This window comes from Pinus tabuliformis, chromosome 6, assembly GCF_031772625.1.
Source record: "Pinus tabuliformis cultivar Carrire ecotype Pingquan chromosome 6, CPIR1, whole genome shotgun sequence".
NCBI classification, from domain to species: domain Eukaryota; kingdom Viridiplantae; phylum Streptophyta; class Pinopsida; order Pinales; family Pinaceae; genus Pinus; species Pinus tabuliformis.
The window spans coordinates 1,857,538,009-1,857,544,073 of record NC_142292.1 but is presented as its reverse complement, the minus strand read 5'-3'; positions in this window follow the sequence as shown (position 1 = coordinate 1,857,544,073).

Here is a 6,065-nt window from a genome sequence, read left to right as displayed (position 1 = left end):
AGAATATTATAGATTAGAAAATATTGATTTTGAACCGCAATATTTGCTACTTATTGAACATTGATACTTGGAGAACTTTAAGAGACCATTTTATAGGTCATAGATCATTGAACCTATTGATTTTGAAGTTTGCATATGTTTCTGATTCTTGTCATCTCTCTTTATAATGCTACTTTAACTCTTCATTCATTTATTTGTTTATGCATTTTATATTTTCTATTTGCAACTGTTTATTTTCTTTCTACTATACTTGCAATGGTATTAGGTTCGAGACTAACTCATGTGGTAGACTTGGTTAATGGTCATCTATGCTCCATAAGATATTTAATGAAAGTGACATAGGTAAATTTCCCCTGAGTTTCATGAATGATATTTTTTCCATAAATTTAGATCCCCTGATAAGGAGATCTCAAAACTATTTTAAGTGACAATGTATCTTTTCGATGATGGAAAAAAGGCTTTTATAGCTTTTGTGTATTTATTCCTTCATTTTTTCAATATAGTCCTTAAATTTAGTTGTTTGATATGAAGAAAATATTGATATTCTGACATTTCAATATGTTAAAGGTCTTAGCTTAAGAAGATGACATTATGCCTACATTTCACGTTTTCAGTAAATATATGCCCTTTTCGGCTGCAAGCACATATTAGTATTATCAATGATCAGTTAATATGTGGGAAAATTTAAATAGTTTTCTTCATTATTGGATGCGAATTTTTTAGCTGTTCTTTTCTATGGTGACATTTTATTTTCTTTGTTTATGCAGGTTATCCAATGACATAGTGGTTACTATCGCCCAATTGAATAAAACTAGTTTAAGTTTCCCAAGTTTCATTATATATTATTTCCATAAATTTAGATCAAAGGATAAGGAGATATAAAAATTGTTTTAAGTGACAATGTATCTTTTCTATGCCAAAAAAAATTCTTTTATAGTTTTTGTGTATTGATTCCTTCATTTTTTTAATATAGTCCTTAATTTCAGTTGTCTGATATGAAGAATTCATTAACATTTTGACATTTCAATATGTCAAGGTGATCCGAACTTAAACAAGAATGAAATAAATTATATATATAATTATAAATACAGAGATGCAATAGAAAACACTTCATTTCATTAACAAAAAAAATATTGAACTATGCTTACAAACAGAATGGAAAAAAGATAGCTTGGGCGATGGTAGCTTATCTCTGAGAAGAGATGTGACGGCTACATGCCTCTGAAATGTGTTACAATGAGGCTGAAGGACCTATTTATTATTGAAAAGCATGAGAAAACCCTAAACAACCAAAACCTTAACCCTAAGAGATGTAACACAAAGAGTTTGTGGGCCCCATTGGGGTTAGTTTGGTAGCCAAGTTCTCGGGGTCGTAACTTGGTCATATTATCTTTGTTTGGCACGTAAGATAAATTTTTGGAAAGGTCTCTTCGAGGACTATAGGTTTCGTCACAGGCTCAAAAATACATCATTTAGGGGGCCAAAACTACTTCGGAAGTTTAAGACACGAAAAACTGCTATAAATAGTAAATGTTGAAATAAACAAGGAAACATATGAAATTGACTGGATGGTCTAGGTGGAATAGGCGGGTGGCCACCAATATCCACCTGGATCATTCCTACCCCCTTAAGAAGCAATGGTCCCCATTGCATTCAGAGCCTCCATGAGGTGAGGAAATTTTTGTTGAACCTAGTCCCTAGTAAACCACTTGCCCTGGTGAAGGAGTTGGCATGATTTGACAACTCGATATAAATGTATCTTTTGTTGATGAGTGTTATTGATATGTGTATCCATGATCTGATTAGTTGTGGCCTATTCCATGCGGTTTGGGTTGAGCTTTGTTGGTGTGAGTTGTTCTGCAATGTTGGATGTGTCCAACAATGGTGGAAAGTATGGCCGAAGGCGGTCTGCATTGAACATTGGGTGCAGACTAAGGAATTGTGGCATGTTGAGCTCAAAGGCATTATTACAGAAAACCTTGGTGATGGCATATGAACCATATCAGAGAGGGAAAATCTTGTGGTGGGTTCTAGTGAGGCTCTCCTTCTGTAAATGTAGCCAAACTTTGTCGCCCACCTGGAACATGTGTGGAACTCAATGCTGATCATGGTGCTACTTGTACTTAGCATTATCTCTATCCAATATAGCATGGACCTGTTGGCCGATGTTTCAAATGCGCTCAATGAAGTTTTTAGCCCTTTCAGCTTTAGACTAGACGTGAGCCGAATCTACTTGAGTCACTATAAATGGTATTTCCGCATCAATGGGACATAATGGTTGAAATCTCAGCCCTACCTGAAAGGGGTTATGGCCTGTTGAGATGTGGAGAGCTATGTTGTAGCTGTCTTGGACATAAGGGAGACTTTCATCCCATGTGTGTGGATGCTTCGAGTTGTAAATGCACAAAATGTGTACAATCATCTTGTTGAAAACTTTTGTTTGGCCATCAGTGTGGGGATGGAAAGTCATGGACTTAGTAAGTTTTGTATCCAGAATCGACGAGAGACTAGACAAAAATGCATTAAGGAATCCATTGTCCCGATTTGAGACAATGGACTGTGGGATCCAAAGGTGTACCACACTCCCTCAAAGAAGATCTTAGCAGTGGCCTCTGTTGTGATAGTCTTCTTGTAGGCCACCATGATGGCCATTTTAGAGAATCTGTCGATGACTAAGAAAACTTAGTTGTTGTCGTTCCTAGTAGAAGGAAAGCCTAACATGTTATCCATGGATATAGATTCCAAAGGCTGACTAGGGGTAAGTAGAGGAGTATACATGCCTTAATTCTTGATGGTTGGTTTGGAAATGGCATAAGCGGTACAGGACCTAATGTACTTCCCAACATACTGATGAAGTTTTGTCCAATAAAAATACTTCTGCAATACCACCACTGTTTTATCTACTTCAAAATGTCTAGTGACCCGACTGTAGTGCACCTCCCAAATAATCTTGGCACGATCACTTGAAGGAACACAAATTTGTCCTAGGTGGCATGACAATGCATCTTGAAGGTGAAAATTTAGAACTTGCTTCCCATCCAGGAGTGTCTAGTATGTTCTGCTGAATTCTAGATCACTCTTGTAAATATGCAGCCACCCTGAAGTCTTGTCCGCACAAGATTCGAGCACAGTGATCAGCGCCATCACTAGTGGTCGACTGAGGCAATCAGCAACATTATTGGTGTTGCGCTTATTATACATAATGTTCAAATGGAACTCTTGTAGGTAGGTGGACCATTTCTGATGGAAATCATCCGACAACTTCCCTTGTGTTTGTATGAACTGTAGTAGTTGGTGGTTTGTGTGGATGATTGTTTCCTTCCCCACAATGTAATGCTTCCATTGACGGCAGGCCTGCACAATGGAATACATTTCTTTTTCATAAGTGGGATAATTTCAGACTGTGTCTGAAAGCGTCTCACTATTTTAAGCCACTGGATGTCAATGTTGTGTAAGAACCACATCAATAACATATTTGAAGGTGTTTGTCTCAATCTCAAATGGTTGTTGTAGGTCCAGTATTGTGAACACTGGTGTAAAGCAGAGGTGATGCTTCAACTCAGAAAATGCCTATTGTTGGGTTTTAGACCAAAAAAACATTTCTTTCGCTCTGCCCTTAGTGACTTGACTTAAAGGCCAAGTGATATGAGATAACCCCAACATGAACTTACAGTATCAATTGGAAAGACCCAAAAAGCTGCAGATCTCTATTAGAGTGGACGGGGCTAGCCAATCTTGAATGACTTGTATCTTGGTTGGGTCCACATGTACACCCTACTCATTAGTGATGTACCCTAGATATTGAACTCGGTTCAAGCCAAAAGTGCATTTCTCCAAGTTAGCACACAACTTGTGTTGTCACAGGGTTTGAAGGACCTGTCGAATATGATGGGGGTGGTCTTCCCAACTCCATCTGAATATCAAGATATCATCTAAATACACCACCACAATTGCATTGGTGCAGGGTCACAACATGTCATCCTTCAGTCTCATGAAGGTTTTAGTGGAATTCATCAATCTGAACGGCATGATCAACCATTTCAAAAGCCCCTCCTTGGATTTGAAGGTAGTCTTCCAGACATTAGAGGGTTCGATAGGCTCTTGGTGATAACACGACTTCAAGTCAATATTGCTTAAATATTTCCCCCTTTAAGCTGGTCTAGAATTTCATTAATCCATAGGATTGGGTACCTATTCTGGACAGTGATCTTGTTTAGTGCCCAATAGTCAATGCAGAGTCTCCAAGTCCCATCCTTCTTCGATACCAATACAATTGGGCTCCTAGAGGGTGATGAGCTTGGCATGATGTTCACTTTCTACAATAGTTCCTGAATCTACCTCTTGATCTCATCGTTCTCCAAAACAAAGTGTCGATGTATCAATCCATTTAGCATCGGCGCGCTTGGGGTTAGATCTATGGAGTGCTTGACTTGACAGTGCAGAGGTACCCCTGTAGGTGAGGGGAAAGTATCCCTAAGCCATGTCCATAAGCTTCTTCTTTCCTTGAGGTAAAATCATAATCAAAACAAATTTCCTAATCTAGGAAATGAACTCACTTCATTGCTTTGCAGTGATCAAAGAGATGGCGGTAGGCACGGAAACCTTCGGTATCCTGTACAACTTATTGGCCAAATTATTAATCACAAAGCAAGTTATAAGCTCATATACAACATGTCACTTCCACAAGTATGGTTGTCATAAAAATACATCACAAACTTCAAGAGGAGAAACATCACATAGTACCTCATCTGTGAAGGGCTTCATGTTGTAGGGAAGGCAACACTGCTGGCTGATGCAAAGATCTCATCGTTGGTGAATCCACCCGATGGTAGCTTAGGGCATGAAATTCAGTACTCTTGGCTCTGTCTCCCATAGCATTTTGTTCTTCCCCAATATTCGGCTATAAGTAAGTCTCCCAGAGAGAGCCTACCTCAGGCAGACCCTTATTTTGGTACTGCAATGGGATACACCGGTGCTAAAACCTCTTCCCGAAATCTCTTCCAAACTGTTGAGGTCATTGTGGTTCTTCCCCTTTTGTTGGTGTGTTTCTTTCTGGTTTCATTGAACAAAGGTGTTGTAAAGGTGTTTCAATAGAGATAAGTATATGATTTGTTGCTTGTCGGTAGATGTCTCCAGAGGGGGAGGTCCAACCCATTGTTTTTCTGCTCTCAAACTTAATCCTTCATTTGTACAATTGTAGATGTGTTGTAGTCTTTAGGCCCATCCACTTCATGACCTCTGCTGAAATGAGGTTCTTTTGCCTCCCGTTGTCGACAATGAACTACAGTGGAGAAACCTTGACCCACTATGTGAGTGGAAGAGGTCTTCCCCGTCCCCTAGATCTTCAGGCTCAATCTTCTAGATCTTGGAGGTGGCCAAAGTGGCACTGGGCTTTGCATCAATGTTATGCTTCCCTTTATCATTTCCCTTATCGGTTTTTGATTTAGAGTCATAACATGCGTCTGAATCAGAGGCCTTTAGCTCGACCACCAGTGATTGCTTGGCCCGACACTCACTTGTGTTGTGAGTAGAGCTCTTATGCAACTAACACCATTTTCCCGTGTCCTTCTTTGGCTTCATGTTGTTTCTCTTTGCTTGCGACTTCGACGAGATGTCCTCGGTAGCCCCGCCTTGGCTCTATCCTTTTCCCTGTGGTTTGGGGGTGCCTTTTCCTTGCTTTGGATTCACATATCCAAAGTCTTGTTTCTTTTGTTTAAAATTATGCTCAATCTTGATAGTGTATCGATATGTCGTGCCGAGCGAGGAAATGTCTAGGAACTCCATCTCGTCTTGGATGTACTTGCATAGACAGTCGTGGTACTTGAGTACCAAATTCCGCTTAGTATTCTTGATATCCAGCTTCGTGTGAAGGGTATGGAAATTATTTGTGAACTCCGGCACATCTTGGTCCCTTCCTTGCTATAGCGTGTGTTGGGCTACTAATTTGTGATTATTATTGTCACTTCATAACATCCATTTCATCCATTTATACTATTCTTTTATCAACTTATTTATCATAATTTATTATATAATTCCATTTATAATTATTTATGATCTTGTCGATA